Raw genomic sequence first — 21730 nt, forward strand, 5'->3', positions numbered from 1 at the left:
CTTCAGAATTAAAAACTTTTGTGCTTCAAAGAGCATCATCAAGTAAGAGAAAAGACAACCCCACAGAATTGAGAAGATATTTACAAGTTATGTATGTGATAAGAGACTTAGGATCTGGAATACATAAAGAACTTATACATCTCAATTATAAAAAGACAACCAATATAAAAATGTGCAAATTATCTAAATAAATATTTCTGCCAAAAATACATACAAATGGCCAATAAGCATAACAAAAAATGCTCAGCATCCTTAGCTACCAGAGAAATGCAAATAAAAATCACAAGGTGATGCCACTTCACAACAACCAGGATAGCTATAATTAAAAATACAGATAATAACAAGTTTTGGGGAAAATGCAGAGAAACTGGAAGCCATATACACTGCTAGTGGGAATGTAAAATGATACAACCACTGTGAAAACCAGTCTAGTAGTTTCTCAAAAGGTTAAACATATATGCTACATAATGCGGAAAATTATCTCCTAGGTATATATCCAAGATAAATGAAAGTCACAACTGTTAAATGGACAAATATTAATGTAGTTTATCTGTACAATGTAATATTATTTGGCAATAAAAAATGAAGTAGATATATGCTACAACATGGATGAACCTCAAAAACTTTATCCTAATTGAAAGAGGCCAATCACACACACACACGTATATTTATTGAAGGACATTTACAATAGCAAAGACTTGGAACCAACCCAAATGACCATCAATGATAGACTGGATAAAGAAAATGTGGCACATATGCAGCATGGAATACTATGCAGCTATAAAAAGAATGAGTTCATGTCCTTTGCAGGGACATGGATGAAGCTGGAAACCATCATCCTCACCAAACTAACACGGGAATGAAAACCAAACACCTCATGTTCTCATTCATAAGTGGGAGTCAAACAATGAGAACACATGGACACAGGGAGGGGAACATCACAAACTGGGACCTGTCAGAGGGTGCTCGTAAATGGGAGGGAGAGTACTAGAACAAATACTTAAGCATGCGAGGCTTAAAACCTGGATTACAGGTTGATGGGTGCAGCAAACCACCATGGCACATGTATACTTATGTAACAAACCTGCACGTTCAGCACATGTATGCCAGAACTTAATTTTTTTTTTTTAAAAAAGAAGCCCATCACAACAGACCACATATTATATGATTCTATTTATGTAAAATGTCCATAATGAGAAAATCTATAGAAACAAAGTAGTTTACTGGTTTCTTAGTGCTAGGCGGAGGAAACTGTCATGGGGGTAATAGAGGATACAGGATTTCTTTTGGGGATAATGTAATGCTCTAAAATTAGGGTGATGGTTGCACAACTCTGCAAATATACTAAACACCATTGAATTGTACATTTCAAATAAATAAATTGTATATTATGTGAGTTATGTCTCAGAAAAGCTGTTCTTAACATAAAATAACCTGGGTAAGGGTGAGGCAGGGGAGTATAGGTGAGCAAATAAAGGAAACAAGATCAATTGACTAGGATTTAACCACGTTGAAGTTGGTTAATAGGTACATGCGGGTTCATTATACCATTCTATTTTTATGCATGTTTGAAATTGTAATATAAATAAATATAAATAAAAACAGCAGGACATATTAGACTGTCAAAAAATGGCACTGTTATTGTCACATCATGGAGCCAAGCACCAAATTTAAGAACTCAGGCACCTGCCCCTAAATCACCTATCATACAATGCACAGTTTTCCTTTAACGTGCCTAAAGTCTCTTTGCAGGATTTGGGACTTTTTTTCCATTCTAGCTCCAGAGGGACAGGAGAGCAACTGGTCATAGACACAGAGATAGTTCATAACCCTAACTCAGCCCCTTCTTTATCTCTCTGTGGCCAGTCAGCCACCTACTCTTGCCAATTTTCCTTCCAAAAGACCGTTATGTTTACCCATCCTTCATACTCACTGTCACTTATCCAAACCAAGCCCTTTGCAAATTCTGCCAAGGTCACAGCAACAGCTGGTCTTCTCTCTCCACAGCCTCAGGTAGTCTCCCAGTCCTACATCCAGTGCCCATCTCTCCTGCATACCACCAGCAGACACTCTGTGTGCCTGTATGTGCTCCTCTCCCCTACTCAACAATTTACAGGCTCTGTATCCCTTATAGGTTCCCATCATCTGATGTCATCCTATGAATCCGAACATTTGTTAACCATTTCATAACTTGTACCCATTGCTCTGACTAGCACTTCCACCCACTGTGTTCTTTCAAGTAGCCACGTGCTTCAGGTAAGGTGAATCTTGTTGAGTCTTACTGAACTATGTCATTCCATTGCTCTTCCCAGTGATTGGTTAGAGAATGAGCATCGGATGGGATTCTGGAGAGTAATACATGAGAGGGGAAAACTCTTCTCTCTGGACACTAATGCATGATACTTTAACCTTTCAAATGATTTTTACCTGTATTTTCTCAATTTGTTCCCCCCAGGAAGTCAGGTAGGCATATTTAATAGTCCCATTTTACAGATAGGGATCAAAATATTTAAAGCATTTAAATGACATCTCCAAATGTAACTATAGATTTGAAGATGTGTATTCTTACTCAAATAGCACTCCTAAGAAGAAAACATGGAAGATGAGACAGAGCCTTTCCCCCTGCCACTACCTTCAAACCTTTTGGCACTAAGGAACAAAATACGATGTCTGGAACTGCTGCAGTCCTCCTGTGACCATGAAGACAAAGCCGAGAGAATGAGAGCGATGCTGTTATCTGAAGTCATAAGCCACCGAACTGCTGAATTAAACCAGTCCTGGAACTGATCTACCTCTGCCCATCTTGCTAAGTGAAATAATAACTGTATTTCTTATACAAGGAAATTTTACTTCAAATCCTAAAACTTCTGTGAACCTTTGTATTCTGTAGCCCTGTGACTTTGGCTTAGGAGTCAGTCAGACTCTGATTTCCAAGCCTCACGCTGCCCCTCATTAGTGCTGTGAACTTGGCAAGTTACTCACCTTTTCTAGTCCAGTGCTTCTCAAACTTTGGCTTGCATCAGAGTCACCAGGGGGGCTTATTAGAACATAGATTTCTGAACACTACCTCCAGAGATTCTTATTCAATAGGTTTGTGGTGGAGCTGGAGAATTTGCTTTCTGACAAATTCTCAGGTAATACTGTTACTCAGAGGACCACACTTTGAGTAATGTTGTCCTGCATTTAAGTTTCCTTATCCATAACATGGATGTGAGAGGTATCCTGCAGCAGGTTTTGTGAGGATCAAACATGATAATATAGGTACAGTGTTTGGCACAGTGCCTGGCACAGAATTATGGCTCAGAGATGGTAGCTATTATTATTAACTTGGGAAAATATTCATCTTGCAGTTGAGGGCTTGGTTTCTGCAAATTCCAGGTACAGACTCATTTTTCTGTGTTCTGGGGCTGTATGTAGCAGCCTTTCCCAGACAAAAGAGCCAAAAGAAACCTGATGACTGGGAATATTAACTAGGTGGCTGTGAGAAAATGACATGAGTGATTTGCTGGGATTATTGAAAATCATCCGAAATACTGCTGGTTGAGAAGCAGATGGGAGGAAAAATGGCCTTCACTTATCAGCCCTCCATTAAAATGGTTTGTAGTGTGTCTCAGCATTATCCAAATGATTAAAGAGGTGAGACCTTGAAAGGGGGTGGGGGTGGGAACAAGACTGGCCAGCTTTAAAAAAAGAGAAGGCAATAAAAGATTAGTTATTAAATAAATGAAGCTCAGGAAATGATCCAATGTCTTGGGAGTGTTCAATCACAGGAGATGGGAGGCTTCTAACCTTGTAGAGTCAAGGAAAATTCACAGAGAAGCACATTACCTGAGGCATGCCTGTCTGTTGTAGTTTCTCAGGGTGAAGACAAATTTAAAAGTCTGAGAAATATGGACTTCGAAATTTTTTATGAATTATTCTTTTCTCTAAAATGTCTGATATATCTTACCTTTTCAAACATTTCCCAGCATTAATGTTTCTATTGCTGTAGTCATTGATATCTGTCATAAACATAGCCACATACTGAGTCCTTAATGAATGCCAGGCACTATACTAAGCTTTTAACTACATTGTTTCATTTAATCTCTTTAACAATTCTACAACAGAGGTTCCATCTTCATGCATTTCACAGATGAGTAAACAGGTTCAGAAATGTGAAATGATTTGAGTCATATGGTTAGTCAAAGTGACTTGAAGCTGGACCCAAATGGCACTTTAACCTTTCAAATTATTTGTATCTGTATTTTCTCAATTCATTCCCTGCAAGAAGTCAGGTAGGTATTTAACAGTCCTGTTTTACAGATAGGAATCAAAATATTTAGAGCATTTAAATGACATCTGCAAATGTAACTATGGATTTGAAGCTGTGAAATCAGAATTAGAACTCAGAGTACTCTCTCTAATCTATCATACCACCTTAGAAATTCTTTTTAAAATTATTTTTAAAGGTAATTTGCATGATATATATATTTATAATTCCTTTCCCATCAAAAACTGAGACAAAAGAGTTTCCAAAATCTTGTATCATATGTTGGTTTCTTACAGATTTCACCTCCATTCTGATTTTCTTTCTGTTTCCATTTCCATTTCCTCCCATTTCCAGAGTAGGTTTTACGCCTCCAAGCAGGTCATGTTCTGACTTTCCTGTGTATTTCAGGAGAGTTTGAATGACTGAGTCATAGATCTTTCTCTTCTTCTTCTTCTTTCCTCTTCTTCCTCCTCTCCTCCTCCTCCTCCTCCTCCTTCTTCTTCTTCCTCCTCTTCTTCTTTCTCCTTCTTTCTCCTTCTCCTTCTCCTTCTCCTCCTCCTTCTTCTTCTTCTTCTTTTTGCCCCATTTCTTTTTAATCAATCTTCACCACCGGTGACTTGGAAAAGGTCAGGTATTATTATCTCTGTGTTAAAGATGAGAAGATGGGATCAATATAAAGGTTAAGAAACTTACCCAAGTCCACAGAGTTAGTGAGTTTTCTTCCTGATCTCAAAGCCTGTGCCCTTTTGATTTATTTACTTTGAGTTGGCCAGAAACTTGACTTTAAGAACAGCCCATTTCTGCCCAAGATCAGAATAATCTTAAGCAAATTTCTTATTTTCTCTGATCTCAGTTTCCTCTTCTGTTAAATGGAATTTCTGTAAAGGTTAAATGAGATAACATGTGTAAAGTATTTGCCACTATGCCTTTAGTAGAAGACATCAATAAAAGTAGATTATGTGTGTGTGTGTGTTTACATACATACTACATACATAGGTTTATTTATCTTCATATACCCCTATATAGTCATTATCATTATGTATTATCATTATATTGTATTGTATGTTTTATCAGCCTCCTTTGTTTTAGAGTTTAAAAGACTTTAAAATATAACATACATACGGAGAAGTATACATATAAAGATATGGCCTGATGAATTTTCACAGACTGAATGAATCTTAGCAATGAGCACTCAGACGCAGCACGCCAGGGCCCCTTCATGCCTCCTTCCCGTCACTACTCACCATCACCATGCCTACTGACCTAACCCCTAGCAGCATAGACCACTTGTGCCTACTTTTGTACTTTATATATGTATAATCATGCAGAATTATTACACTTTTTTATGTCTGGCTTCTTTTGTCAACATTATGTTTATGACATTGCATATAATTAGTCTGTTCATCACATTGTTCACATTGTTGTATAATATCCATTGTGTGAATATACCTCCATGTATTTATTCTTCATGGGCTGATTTCAGACTTTCAAAACACCCTATGAGCAAGAAAGCAAAGTACTGCTATCCTCACTTAATAGATGAAGAAACCAAAGTTCAGAGAGATATTTTCATTTGTGAAAGTTCAAGTAAATAGTATGAGGGCCAGGCCCAAAACTCTTGCCTCCTGATTTCTAAATCCCAATTTTCAAGTCCCATGCATTGAACCACGCATTTCCACTAGGTTCAGACTCACCTTCAAGATAAGCCCTCTTAGTACTCCTGAGGATGAATCATCCTCCAGCTGCCAATTCAGGGAGAGTTTGGGAAAGTTTTTAAGGGATGCTTTGGTTGATTTTTACATACAGTATTAGGCTGTTAAGTAAGAAGAGGCCTCAACTGGTGGAGACACTCATTCTAATTCTGCCTTTGCCACACCGGTATGACTCATTGGGCAGATGTTCTCATTTTGAGGTGGGCGGGAGGGCTTTGTTGAAAGGAGAAAATGTATGTGAAGACCTTTATAAAGGCAAAGTGAGTACAGGAAAGGGAAACAGTTTGCATTTGCTGGCCCCCTGCTCTGGAACAGACAACAAGGATGAGTAAAACATCATCCCGGTCTTCAAGGAGTTCCGCCTGGTGGGAGAGAGTGAGAAGTCATGACACCTGCAATACAGTCTGGGAATTGCAATGGGGGCCTGCAGAAGCCCGGAGCATAGGCACCAGACCCAGCCTAGCACGTGGCATCAGGGAAGATTTCTTGGGGGAGGAGATGCCTGAGCCAAATTTTGAAGAATAAGTGAATTAACTAGCCAGGCTCTGACAGGTGGGAAATTATATTCTAAAGCGGTGGCTGTCCATTCAAGTAATCTAGGAAACTTTAAAAAATACTAATGATTGGGTATCCTCCAGAGAAGTTTCTAATTTAATTGGTTTTAAGTGGTACCTAGGCACTAGTATTGATTTGAGCTCCCCAGTTGATTTTATTGTGTAATCAGGGCTGAGAACCATGAAGATCGGCAGGAGAAACTGCTTGAGTACATTCAGGGTGGCTAAACCACCTTCCTCTTTGGGAAACTACTAGAACTTACTTGTTTCTGGACCAAGAAAGGTAAAATAGAAGGAGTTATGAGATGAAGATATACACGGGATCAGATGAAGAAAGTCCTTGCTTGTGAGTAAGAGATTGACCTTTACCCTAAAGGTAATGGGACAACACTAAGGATTTTAAGCAGGAGAGTGACACACCAGATTTACTGTTATTATTATTTTTTTTATTTTTGTCTTTTTTTGTTTGAGACAGAATCTTGCTCTGTTGCCAAGCTGGAGTGCCGTGGCATGATCGCAGCTCACTGCAACCTCTGTGTCCCACGTTAAAGTGATTCTCCTGCCTCAGCCTCCCAAATAGCTGGGACTACAGGCACATGCCACCAAGCCTGGCTAACTTTTGTATTTTTAGTAGAGATAGGGTTTCACCATGTTGGCCAGGATGGTTTTGATCTCTTGACCTCATGATCCACCCAGTTTGGCCTCCCAAAGTGCTGGGATTACAGGTGTGAGCCACCCTGCCCAGCCAGATTTACATTTTTATGTGGGCAAATATATATAACAAAGATTTTCATTTAAAAAATTTTAATAATAAAATTCTGTGACATTAAGTATATTCACATTATTATATAATCATCACCACCATCCATCTCCAGAACTTTTTCATCTCCAGCTGAAACCTTGTACTCATTAAACACTAATTCCCCATTCTTGACCCTGGCAACCACCATTCTACATTCTGTCTCCATGAGTTTGACTACTATAGGTACTTCATATAAACAGAATCAACAGTATTTTTTTCTTTGTGACTGGCTGATTTCACTGAGCATAATGTCCTCAAGATTCAACCATGTTGCAGATATGTGTCAGAATTTCCTTCCTTTTTAAGGCTGAATAATATTCTATTTTACATATACCACATTTGGCATGTGTTCCATAATTGTGTGTACACCACATTTTGCCTATGCAGGCATCCCTCTGTAAATCCTTGGGTTGCTTCCACCTTTTGGTTATTGTGAATAATCTTGCTATGAACATGGGTGTACAAATATTTGTTTGAGTGCTGCTTTCAATTCTTTTGGGTATATATCCAGAAGTGAAATTGCTAAATCATATGATAATTCTATGTTTAATTTTTTGAGGAATCACCATACTGTTTTCCACAATGGCTGCACAATCTATATGCACAAGCATTCTAATTTCTCCACATTCTCACAAAACTTATGTTCTGAATTTTTTTAATTGTTTGTTTGTTTGTTTGGTTGGTTGAATTTCACATACTAGCCATTCTAATGTGTGTGAAGTGATACCTGATTGTGGCTTTGATTTGCCTTTCCTTAACATTTAGTGATATTGAGCATCTTTTTAAGTGCTTATTTTTTTGAATATCTTCTCTGGAGAAATGTCTACTCAAATTCTGTGTCTTGCTTTAAATTGGATTGTTTATTTTGTTGTTGAGTTGTAGGAGTTCTTTAGGTAGTCTGGATATTGATCCTTCACATGATGTATGATTTGTAAGTATTTTTTCCCATTTCATGTGTTGCCTTTTTACTCTGTTTATAGTGGCCTTTCACACACAAAACTTTTTTAATGTTGATGAAATCTAACATCTATTTTTTCTTTTGTTGTACTTTTGATGTCATATCCAAAAAATAATTGCCAGATCCAATATCATGAACATTTTCCCTTAAGTTTTCTTCTAAAAGTTTTATATTTTCAACTCTTTTGTTTAGGTCTTTGTTCAATTTTAAGTTTGAATATGGTGTAAGGTAAAGGTCCAACTTCATTTTTCTGCATGTGGCTAATCAGTTTTCCTAATACTATTTGTTGAACAGACTGTCTTTTCCCCATTGACTGGTCATGGAACCGTTGTTGAAAATCACTGGACCATATATGCAAGGGTGTAGTTTTGGGCTCTCTATTCTATTCCATTTGTCTGTGTCTATGTTCATACCTTTATACCAGTACATCACTGTTTTTTCTGAGTGCATTTTTTGTTTCTGTTTTTGTTCTTTCACTATCCCCAGGCTGGAGTGCAGTGGCACAATCTCGGCTCACTGCAACCTCCACCTCCTGAGTTCAAGCTATTCTCCTGCCTCAGCTTCCTGAGTAGCTGGGACTATAGATGCATGCCACCACATCCAGCTAATTTTTGTATTTTTAGTAGAGATGGGGTTTCACCATGTTGGCCATGATGGTCTCGAGCTTCGTGATCTGCCCACTTCAGCCTCCCAAAGTACTGGGATTATAGACGTGAGTCATCGTGCCTGGTGTATTTGTTCATTTTTTTTTAAAAAAGATGAGGCCTTGCTCTTTTGCCTAGGTTAGAGTGAAGTGCCATGATCATAGCTCACTGCAGGCTTGAACTCCTGGGTGATCCTCTTGACTCAGCCCACCGAGTCGCTGGGACTACAGGCATGAGACACTACCCCTGGCCTCACTGTTTTAATTACTATAGTTTGCCATAAGTTTTGAAATTAGAAAGCTGAGACCTCCAACTTTGTTCTTCTTTTTCAAGATTATCTTGACTAGTTGGGTTCCTCGAGATATCAGATATATTTTAGAACATATTTTTAGGAAAAAGTCCAAAAAATTTCTGCAAAAAATGTCATTGAGCTTTTGATATAAATTGCATTTAATCCCTAGATTGCTTTGCGTAGTGTCAACATCTTAATAACAGTAAGTCTTCCAGTCCATCAGCAAAAGCTGTCTCTTCATTTATTTATGTCTTCTTCAATTTCTTTCAGCAATATATTATAGTTTTTGGTGTGTAAGGCTTCTGTTTTGTTGGTCAAGTTTATTTCTACTTTATTCTTTTTTTTGATGCTAGTACAAATAGAATTATTTCTTAATTTCTTTTTCAGATTGCTTTAGTTTATAAAAATGCAACTGATTTTTGCACGTTGATTTTGTATACAGCAACTTTTCTCATTTGTTTATTAGTTCTAGCCGTTTCTTGTGGAATTTAGAGTTTTCTCTAAATAAGATCATATCTCGTCCACCAACATATACAATTTTACTTCATCATTTCCAATTTGGATACCCTTTTTTTCTTTTTCTTGCCTAATTGCTCTAGCCAGGAATTTCACTACTGTGTTAAATAGAAGTAGCAAAAGCAGACATTTTTCTTATTCATTATCTCAGAGGAAAAGCTTTCAGTCTGTCACCATTGAGTAGGATGTCAAGTGTGGGTTTTTCATGTACGGCATTAATTGCGTTGAGGTACTTTTTATATTCGTAGTTTTATAGTGTGATTTACATTTACAAAAATACTTTGGCTATCAAGGAGAAAATAGATTGGATCGAGATGACCTGATAGTAGGGAAACCTTCTGCAAGCTGTTGTAGTAGTTTAAGCAAAAGATGATGTAGTTACCAGTTAGGGCAGTATTCGAAAGAAATAGAGAGGATAAAACAGTTATAAGAAACTTTTAGAAAGTAATGTTAGTAGAATGTAGTGACTAATTGGATACGCTGGAAGGTAAGGTTCAAGGATGCGTTCCAGGTTTCTGACTTGGGAAACTCAAGAGGGGGCGTTATTTTATGAGGAATGATGATGAGTAAAGGATGAAGCACCTGAAGACAAGCAATTAGAAGAGTCATAAGCCTTAAGAGAAAGGCATGGGCTAGGGATGAAAATTTTTTGAAATATTTCCACCCAGGTGTGGTCAAAACCATGTGTAGGGATGCCTTGAGCAAGAGTTACAAAAACAAATGTCTGGAGGGGCCAGGTAGGCAACAACCATAGTGGATGGGGCTGATGCAATACCCCAAGGGAGCTTAGGACCTGGGGCAAATGAGTTTGCAGGCCCTGACCAATGCAATTAGCCAAGCCAAGCAGACTGCTGGTTTCTGTCCTGCTCCCATCCTGTTCCATTGTTCTCCCTAAGAACATAGATGGAGGCCAGGTATGGGCTCACTCCTATAATCCTAGCACTTTGGGAGGCTGAGGTGGGCGGATCATCTGAGGTCGGGAGTCCAAGACCAGTCTGGCCAACATGGAGAAAGCCCGTCTCTACTAAAAATACAAAATTAGCCAGCCTTGGTGGCACATGCCTGTAATCCCAGCTACTCGGGAGGTTGAGGCAAGAAAATCACTTGAACCTGGGAGGCAGAGGTTGCGGTGAGCTGAGATAGTGACACTGCACTCCAGCCTGGGCAACAAGAGTGAAACCCTGCCTCAAAAAAGAAAAAAAAAAAAAAAAAAAAAAAAAGAAAGGAAAGAAAAGAAAAAAAGAACATAAAGGAGTAGGTTCCATCATCTTAATGGAATTTCAGGGAACATGTCAGACCACTGGGGAGGTAATTTGAGTCAAGAGAGGCCTCCCTCCCCTCAGCACATCTGACATCATCACAGAGGCAGATGTGGCTCCAGTTGCAATTGGCTCTCTTCTTTGCTGTGTTTCTTAGCAGCATTGCTCAGAGCAGTGGCTACCAGGAGCTATAGTTTAGGAGCCTGGGGGGCCTTATTAGTGAAAGCCAAGAGATCTCAAGGCAGAAGCCAGCAGGCCTGGCTTCTGTTTCAGGGCCTGGAAGCTTAGTCCTTCAAAACATCAACATATTAATGATCTGCTGAAGGCTTGGCTTCCCTTGCATGGAACATTTGGAAAGAAAAGGTTATTTTTGTTGTTGTTTTTAATACATAAATAACACAATCTGACTTTTTAGCACAGCAGAGAGGTCTGAGCAGCCAGAATAGGAAGACCACACCCCCCGCCACACACACAGGGGTGACTTTCTGAAGCCAGTTCTTGCATGAGCCTGAAGCTCCAAGGGGACTCAGGCCTGAGCAGCCAGAGGTCAGCATCTCTGTTCCCATTTTTCCTATAAATGGCAGTCCAACTAGGGCAGGGGAGCAAGGCAATTGTCCTGGGTTGTTGGGGTTGTTTGACCTGCTGGATTGAACAAACTTAGCATGCCTGCGATGTTGCCCTTTTGATGGCTGGGTGGACCAGACAGATTTTAGGAGGCTCTTTCTGGTGGCAGAAACAATCAGCTCTATTAACCAACCAGCAAGCAAACATAGTCATTCTTCAAAGGCTGGCTCAGGTATCATTTTCTACATTCAGACTTTTCCTATCTTGTGTCTTTAGGACCCCGTAACATTTACTTGTGTTATATGCCTCACTGGACCTCACTTGCTTTGAGCTTCTCAAAGGCAGGAAAAGTCTGATTCTAATTCTACATGTATGTACTTTAGGACCAAGCTAGTTGTCTCATACATACTTCAGTATCTGAATGAATTAATGCATGGTTTAACATTTTATTAATGTAGTGTTCCTTCCTTCACACTGCCAACTTCCTGTGGCTACGATGTAATCTGTCTTTCTTACAGCTATTGTATTAGTTGCCTAGTGATGCAATGACAAAGTACCACAAATAAGGATGGCTTAAAGAACAGGAATGTATTGTCTATGGTCTTAGAGATGAAAAGTCCGAGGTCAAGGTGTTCATGGGGTTGATTCCTTCTGAGGGCTATGAGGGAGCCTCTGTTCCAGGCTTCCCTCCTAGATTCTGGTGGTTTGCTGGAAACCTTTGGCGTTCCTTGGCTTGTAGGCGCCTCTCTCCAATCTCTGCCTTCATGTTCGTGTGGCAGAGATTGTGTGCCTTCTGAATTTTCTCTTTTAATGAGGACAACAGTCATATTGGATCAGGGCCAACCCTACTCCATTATGACCTCATCTTAACTCATTATGTCCACACTGACCCTAAATAAAGTCACATTGTAAGATACTGAAAGTTAAGTCTTCAAATTCTAAATTTGAAGAGGACACATACCTACTCATAACAGTCATGTTTTACATCTAACCATTTTCAGAGAGCTCTCCACTCACACAGCCTTCTTGAAGTGAAGGATTATATCCTTATTCTCATGAGGCTAAGGTGTCTTAGACGGTGCTCTCTTCTAAAAGGACAAGTTATTGCTATTTTTTTGCCTCAGTTTTCTCATAGGTAAATCACAAAGGTAGAGTAAATAATTCCTTGAGCCTCTCTTAGATCCGAGATCCTTGGATTTTTCTGGAAATCAGTAGCCACAAGGCCTGCTGTCTTTTCTAGGAGTTCTCTCATCTCTAACTAGAAGAACCTGACCATTAGACTACCTTGCTATTTCTTTTGCTAATCTGTTTTATGTTTAAAACTTATATCCTACCCCTTTCTTGGCCTCCTCATTCTGGGGTTCTCATTGCCCAAGATTTCACAACTCAACTAAAAAAGTACAGTTGTTGGCACTGTCATTGATCAATGCTATTTCTCATTTTTTACTCAGTAATTTAGACTATCTCACAGTTTGTCAATTTACAATGTTTGCTGTGTGTATGCAAAGGTGCACTCATAATCTAATTTTGAAAAACCTTGAAGAAGATGTTATCCAAACGAACTAAAGGGAGTTCATAGTCGTAAAAATGGTGATCTAGCTTTCTCTGACTGTTGTTTTAGAGAATGACTATGTCTGGTATCTGGATGGTATTTGTGTGGCCTGAACCCATTTTATTCACCCTTATGAGTTACTTCTTTTCTTTATACATGTTTCATTACAGGCACATGGTATATATCTATGCGTGTCTCTCTGTGCATATTATCAAAAGACAAAATTACAACAGATTTAGAGATCCTAACTGACTTTTGTTTGTTTTCAGAATTGGGCAACGCCTCATTCTACAAAGAAGTTTCAGTGTTCCCATAAGCTGAGCAGAAGATGGTTTTATAAACAGAAAAGGGCCAAGGAAAGCAGAAACAGAAAACAAAAAGCAGATTGGTTGTTTCAAAGTTACTTTCCTTGTAAAGGTCAAAGCAGAGGGGACTTTGTTAGCGTGCCAGCTAAAACTAGCTTGTTTGAGGATTTGGCTATTGTTTCTTACTCTGTTGATTTATCAGAAAGTCAGATAAACAATTTTGTCTCAGCTTGGTCATGTGGAACTTTAACATCAATGATTCCATTTTGGTTTGGTCTTTTGGACCTGGTACAGGAGCTCAGTCCAAACCAACTGCCTCCTACAAATTTTATTTAAAATTATCCATTTTCCCTTTATGCTTTTGTTTTTGATATACTTTACTCCTGACACATGGCCTTTCTCCATTATCTCCTCCTCATCTGCTAAGACTCAGCTAATATGCTACCATCTCATGAAGCTCCCTCTTACCTCCCCAAGCAACACAACTTATGCCATCATCTGAACACCATTGCACTGTCTATACTTTTCTCTGGCATTTACTCACTTTCTACTTGGTACAAGCACACTCAGCTTCACTACTTTTCAGCTCTAACTTTGAGTAAGTTATTTAAACTCTCAAGCCTCAGTTTACTCATCTGCAGGATGGGAACCATCTAGAGTAGTTGTGAGAATTAAGACAATAAATGTGAATGTACTAGGACACAGTAGATTCTCAATACATATTAGTTCCCTCTCTCATCCCCATGTCAAAGTTTGCGTATTTGCTCATTTCTGCATCCCCCATCACCCTCTAGAATAGCACCTGGTGTTTTCTGCATGCTTAATTCAAGATGGATAAATGAATGGATGGAAGGTGAGTTACATGGCTTACGAGAAAACTTGCTAACACTTTGGGCTAATAGTTTTATCCAAACAACATCCAAGTTGAGTCTTCATGGTAAAAGTCATAATCTAATTAGTAAGTAAATGAAAGCACTTTATGGCCTCTACTTACAGTCCCTAACCCCAACCCACCACACACGTGTACTTTATTTTTCATTCACTCCTACCCAGATACTCAGCTGCCTCTTGGATGCTTTATTCAAGCCTGCTTTTCTTCCTGGACTTACCTTATTCTCTATATTTCTTCTTCTCTCTTTCTCCATGTCTATCACAGTGTACCTGTTTCCTGTGGCAAGCTCTAATTATCACAAAGAAAGGTCTTTATTAGGTGTTAGGAAGGGCTTAATGATGTGGTAGCCAACCTCCAAGAGGGCTCCTAGTGAGCATCACTTTTTGGAGTGTACGTCCTTATATAGAGCTCTCCCACATTGAATAAGGATTACTTTATGGCCAAGAACATACTGAGAAAATGACAGTGTGTGATGTCAAGGCAATGTCATAAAATACATTGCTGCTTTCGCCTTGGGCTTTTGGATTGCTCCCTCTGGGGAAGCCAGCCATCACGTTGTAAGGATGCTCAAGCAATCCAGTGCACAGAATAATATGCAGAAAAATTAAGGTCTCCTGCCAACAGCCAGTACCAAGTTGCCAGTCATATGAGAGAACCACCATGGAAGTGGATCCTCTAGACCCAAGCAACCCTTCAGAGGACTATAGCCTAGTCCAACATCTGATTCAATCTCATTAGAGACTTCAAGCTTAAACTACCAGCCAAGCTGCTCCCAAATTCCTGAGCTACAGAAACTGAGACATAATAAATATATATTTTTGTTTAAAGCCATGTGTTTGGAGGAGATTTGTGGCATAGCAATAAATAGCTAATATATTGGGTCACCCCAGATGCTACTAAGTCCAAATAGTAAAATTCCTGGATTCCAGGAAACATAGGTCCAGTAAGGTAGAGATTAGGAGCAGATGGAACTATCAGTGCCTCTCATGTCCCTGTGAGTTAAAAGCAGGAGATCCTTCAACCACTTGGTAAAACTGCATGGCTGTATCCACAGAAGGTAAACATGTAAAAATCCTAACACAGGGAAATTCCACCTGCAGGTATGTACCCAGTGGAAATGGGTTCACCAAAGACACATAAAAGAATGTTTAACAGGATTATCGGTAATAGCCAAAACCCAGGAACAACTGAGATGCCCATCAACAGTAGAGTAGATAAATACACTGTACTGTGTTCATAGCAACACTCATAGCATTTAGAAGAAGCAGGCTGAACTACAAAAACAGTATGGATAAATGTCTCAAATAGTGCATAGAGTGAAAAAAAAAAAAAGCCAGACCAAAAGTATCTATTTGTGATTCTACTTGCATAAAGTACGAAAAGGCAACATTAGTCTATAAGGTAAAATACCAGTTATTCTTAGGGGACATAATGAAAGGGGTTTCCAGGCCCTAGTAATGTTCTGTTTAAGTGCTAGTAGCTTGGACAGATTCTCATTTGAAAAAATCAGTGAACTATACAATTAGGATTTGTGCACTTTTCTGCATGTATATTATACTTCAATAAACAATTTAAACAAATCTTACAAAGTTTTTTAAAAATATTTTTACTTATTTGTTTATTGTATTTTAAGTTCTGGGGTACACGGGCAGAACATGCAGGTTCGTTACGTAGGTATACACGTGCAACGGTGGTTTGCATAGGTGCACCTGAGAGCAGCACATGTTTCAAAAGGATCTTGCTTTATATTGAGGAAGGAAGCAGGGGATGAAAAATTCCTAGTTTACTATTAACTTGCTTGGGCCTCACTTGCCCAATAATAGTAATAGTAATAAAATAAGTTAATATGTATTATGCAGCAACTATACTTAAAGCATTATGTCAGGCAAATAAGGATGGTAGTTTATCTAATTTCAAAACAAGCTTTCAAACCAGGTAATATCATAATATCATACTCACTTTACAAATGTAGAAGCCAAAGTCAAGAGAAATTGAATAACTTGCCCAGAGTTATGACATGTACCAATGTCATAGGCTACACTTGAACTCCTATCTCTGGCTCTTAAGACTTCATTTTGTTTTCAGCAATTTCATGGTTATGCTGAAAAGAGAGAGGGTAGGTAATGTTTTCCATTCCTTTAGTACATGATCAGGATCTTTGCATATTAAATCTATGTGCATATGTGTGTATATGTATATATTATGTATGTATGTACATGCCTGCCTGTAGATGTGTGGGTGTATGTGAGTGCTCATGCGGTAAATTATGTAAACTAGGTTCTGCCTGCCCAGTGCCAAGATATTCAGGGAAACTAAAAAAAAAAAAGAAAAAGGAAAGATTTGCTGGAGTGGTTTGAAATATTTGACATTTGGCATTGTGTAATTTGAATATCTGAATAACTCTCTGCTTTTCACCCAGGTATTTACTCAGTATAGACACTAGCTCAGCCTCAGTGATCCAGCGGGTGAACTGATCAGCATTCATTCTCATAATGCTTTTCTTGCTTCTGTTATTTCTGCTCCCGACGTTAGAATAATAAACGACCAAATGGAAGCTGGGCACACGGTCACCCAACTAGAGAATCCATTTTTCATCTTTCCTTGCAGTGTGGGGATGTGACTTACGGTAAGTGATGCCTGAAACCTCCAGGTCACCCTCTTTAAAAACAAAGTCCCTTATGCTGGATTAACTTCTTTTTCTCCCTGCAGGCTGGAAATGGAATAAGGCAGTCACTCAGCCTCAACCAGAGATGAAGCCAACACTGTAGGAACAGTGTGGAAACAAGTTGGAAGTCACCTGGGGCACCTTGTGGAGCAGAGCACCTCACTCACCTGACTACTTTCCTCTGGACTATTAGGTAAGAGAGAAATAAAGTCCATTTGTTTTACATAAGTCCAGTGTAGGGATCCCTGGTACACTTAGCCTGTATCCTACCTAATGCTGTGGCTTTACAGGGTGGGGGTTAATTCACACCAACATAGGAACAAGCACCTTGGGCAAGAACTCAGTCCTCAACTGAGTCTGCCCTGGTAACCTCAGTAATTATGATGGCCTCCCTTACATGGTACTTTTTGTCCCCTTCATAGCTTACGACAGTCTCATACCCACCTTCTTCTTTGATCCTCATCGCAAATATACGGAGTAAAATTAAATTTATTCTCATTTTGTCCAAGAAACCAGATCTTGAACAAGTTTCTTGCTTATGTGAGTAACGGACACGAAACAAAGCTTGCATCACTCCTGGTCTCCCCAAAGGAGGACCTTCGTGGCAGCGTGAGGCTGCTGAAGGGAATCCTGGAGTGATGCCCTTTCCCTCTTGTTGCAAAGCAACCAAGTTCAGAGTCAAACAGCCTCAACAATACGAATGTAAAATAATACAGAAAGTTAAGTGAACTTACTTTAGCCTAGCTCTCTCTCCCTTGCCAACTTTGGATTTAAGTTGGAATAACCAGGCAGCCTTATGCCTGTAGTCCAGATTTTGCCCATTTAAGTCATATTTTAATATAATTTCCTAGCCTACAGCACATTCATATTCTCATTGTTGCCTCAGGACAAACCTATGAGGTAAGTATTTTTCTTTTTCCCATTTTTTACAGATGGAGAAACTAAGGCTCACAGAGGTTAAGCAACTTGCCCCTGGTACCACAGTAAACATGTGAGATCATCCACAACACATACTCAATAACTTGCCTGGCCCTTTTGAAGTGTTTGCTAGCATGTTAGTTAATATTATGAATACTAAAAAGGTATGTAAATTGAAGTCCCCTAGCCTTAAATCCACTATTCCACTTGGCCTCTGTCCTGCTGCTGTTCTCCCTCCTGTATCTGAGTCTGCCTTGGTAACCTACCCAGTAATTACGATGGTCTCCCTTACATGATACTTTTCCTGTGCCAAGAACTGTTCTACATGCTTTCCAGTTATTAACTTACATCCATGCCCTCCAGCCAAAGACCACCAGGAACACAACTGTAGTTGAACAAAATTGAGCTTATTGATGTGTTGCAAACTCACGTCATAGGGATTCATGGGGTATCTCAGCAGAGGATATTGAAAGGACTTACATGATGCAAGCCGGAGTTATGCGATAATGGAGAGAGTTTAAGGAAGTGGGGGTTTGCTCTGTATTGGGTGCTGCCAGGAAATGGGGATATTCTATGATTATCTTAATGAATCTTATCTAGAGGGAAAGAAGACTAGAAGGAGGCCGAAGAAGTTTTTAGTAAAGAAGCAGCAGGCCGGGTGTGGTGGCTCATGCCTGTAATCCCAGCACTTTGGGAGGCCGAGGCAGTGGATCATGAGGTCAGGAGTTCAAGACCAGCCTGGCCAAGATGGTGAAACCCTGTCTCTACTAAAAAAATACAAAAAAAAAAAAAAAAAAAAAAAAATTAGCCAGGTGTGGTGGCAGGAGCCTGTAATCTCAGCTACTTGGGAGGCTGAGGCAGGAAAATCACTTGAACCTGGTGGGTCAGAGGTTGCAGTGAGCCAAGAGTGCACCACTGCACTCCAGCCTGGGCAACACAGTTCATCTCAAAAAAAAAAAAAAAAAAAAAAAAAAAGAAGCAGCAATCACTCATATAAGGTCGGAGAGTCTGATATTTGGTATTTTTGTGGTTTGCACAGTGACCCTGATTTTGTATGTGCTTGTCAAAAAATCATAAAATAGTCTCTTAAAAATTTTTGGCCCACTTGTGAGATTATTCATTTTCCATGGGAGAGTACCTCAACCTAGCCCATGAGTGCCAGGCAGCACCTAACACGGAGGCCTAGCTTTCAGTGCTGGGCCAGTTCACAGTATGATGAGAAGTCAGGGACTGCTTTTCTCTTTCTCATTTATTTAATCTCCGTAATGCATTTATGGGTTCAATTCCATTAATTTATCCATTAGATACATGAGGAACATGAGACACAGAGGACTTAAGTAACTTGCCAAGGTCACATAGATAAAAAACTGAGAACCTCAGGTTGGAACCCAGGTGATGTGGCCTCAGAAATCTTCTCTCTTAACCACTATGATACCCCGCCTCTCCAGATACCCCAAGAGGGGCCCAGCTTGATTCTTCCTTGGCCTCATTCCATCTGTGAGCCCTTAACATCTGCCAGTGGTGGGGCACATCTGCCTACTGTGGACCATATGCTGTCGAATCTCTGGCTTCCTTGGATACACACATAGTTGGATTCCAAGATCCACAGTGGGCCAAACTTATCCTCTGGAAAATATCTGGAATTCCTGACACTGACAGCCTGCCTGTAGCATTCGTTCCTTCCCATCCCAAACTCTCTGCAAACTTACTCCACCCACTGTGTTGGATACCCCCACCATCACCCCTCATTACTCCCCAGTGACCTCCCCACCCTGGTGAATGAAGCTTCTTTCTAGAGGCACTGAACTTTGGGCCTGCCCAGCCCCAGCTGCCTATTATAACATCCTGAAAGAATCTAACTAAGGCCCCCGGGGTGAATGTTAGACACTGCCTGCAAGCTTGGAGGCAGTGTGACCTAGAGGATGAGCTAGCTGAGTTCCCGCTCAATCGATAGTTACTCAGCAAGTTACTTAACCTCTCTGAAGTTCACCAGCTGCAAAACTAAGGGCAATGGTGCCCATCTTGTAGTGTTGCTGGAAGGGTCAGATGAGACAATGTACATTCATATGTAACGGCACATTTGGGGAAGGTCTGCTACACACAAATGCTCTGTATGCAGCATTTTTTTTTTTTTGAGGGGGTAGGAAAGGACAAAGGGATTAAGTTTCATGTCTGTGTTGATATGGAACAGAGAATGAGCAAGGGAGGGCAAAACGGCTATAAACTGTGCTATGCAGGAGAAGTCCTCTATAAATATTAATCTTCTCTTCCTGTTGGAGAGAAGTAGCATCCGATTAGGGCCTACATCTAGTGATTATGAGTGTAGACACTTGAATCAGAATCCTATTGTTCAAATCCTTATCTGATCCAACGCTAGTTGTGATCCAGGTAAGTTACTTAATCTTTCTGGGGCCGGGCGCAGTGGCTCAAGCCTGTAATCCCAGCACTTTGAGAGGCCGAGGCGGGAGGATCACAAGGTTAAGAGATTGAGACCATCCTGGCCAACATGGTGAAACCCTGTCTCTCCTAAAAATACAAAAATTATCTGGGCGTGGTGGTGTGAGCCTGTAGTCCCAGCTACTAGGGAGGCTGAGGCAGGAGAATTGCTTGAACCCGGGAGGCAGAGGTTGCAGTGAGCCGAGATTATGCCACTGTGCTCCAGCCTAGCACCTGGCAACAGAGTGAGACTCTGTCTCAAAAATAAATAAATAAATAAATAAAATAAAAAATCTCTCGGAGCTTTTTTCTCTTCACATATGAAGCAGGAATAACACCGTGCTCTGCACAAACGTTGTGAGCATGCAGAGAGCTGACTTCTGTGGAATGGTTGAACCGTGACAGGCTTTCAGTCAATGTGGGTTCCCTTCTTCGCCCCCCCTACCCTGCTAGGGTATTTGCATTTTAAAAGAGTCTGAAGGGAAAAGGGCAGCCTAACTCTTAGGCATGAATGTTAACACAGCAATTTCACGCTGAGGAGACTTGAGAAAGGCAGCTACTCCCTGACCATATCACAGTGTAATCACCTATTGTGAGCAGTACAGTGTGGAGCCAAGCCCTGCCAACATGGGTTCGCTGGGGAGTTTCTGTCTCTGAAAGATCCAGGAATGCAAGATATTGAAGGTAATGGAAGGGATTTTAGAGTTAGCATGAGAATATCAGTGATCTTGATATGGTGCTGCCATTTCGTGGCATTGAGCAAGTCACTCAACCTCCACTGTTTTCTTCTCTCTCCCCTCAATAGCAGAAGGAAAGTTTCTGTTACCCAGAGGTTAAGCACTTTACTTTCATTTAGTCCTTACAATAGCCCTATTCAGTATGTGATATCATTAACCCCATTTTACAGACGAGAAAACCCAGGCTTACAGGGCTTGAGGGGCTTGTCCAAAGACATGCAGCTAATGAGCAGCTGGGCTTTGAACCTAGGCAGTGAGACTCTAGAGCCTGTGATTCTACCACAAATCCAAGCAGCATCTTGAGGTTTCCATGTCCTGATCTGAAGCCCTGGAGAATAATCACCCCCTGTTTCCTCCCAGGTAGTTCTGAAATGAGATAGGCCAATGGATATGACCATGATGTACTTGAACTGCGAAATTTATTGCAGAGATGTGATGCTGTCCTGCTCACTGTGACTATGAAGGGCAGCATTAGCACAGAATCCCATAGTATGGCTATTTCAGAAGGGCAGATTTCAGCTATAAGTAAAGATGGTCTGGCCGCAGTGAGACCTATATACAGGACCTAAAGATGGGCAGCATTGCCCTTAGTTTTGCAAATGATGAACTTCAGAGAGGTTAAGTAACTTGCTGAGTATATAGTCAGTGAGAACCCAGCTACCTCATCCTCTAGGC

General features: G+C 40.2%; 1 long non-coding RNA gene across 5 annotated transcripts in view; it reads right to left on the bottom strand.

Moving 5' to 3' along the window:
- Positions 1–223: 223 nt before the first annotated feature.
- Positions 224–21730, bottom strand: part of LOC120366045 (uncharacterized) — a 123795-nt gene continuing 102288 nt past the window's right edge. For 4 of the 5 annotated variants that reach the window (XR_012512440.1, XR_012512439.1, XR_012512437.1 and 1 more), the window contains exon 6: positions 224–4892. This is a non-coding gene — a long non-coding RNA (uncharacterized LOC120366045). Of the gene's footprint in view, positions 4893–16258; positions 16401–21730 lie in introns of all 5 variants that reach the window. The other variant, XR_012512438.1, reaches the window with a different exon arrangement.

This window comes from Saimiri boliviensis, chromosome 11, assembly GCF_048565385.1.
Source record: "Saimiri boliviensis isolate mSaiBol1 chromosome 11, mSaiBol1.pri, whole genome shotgun sequence".
NCBI classification, from domain to species: domain Eukaryota; kingdom Metazoa; phylum Chordata; class Mammalia; order Primates; family Cebidae; genus Saimiri; species Saimiri boliviensis.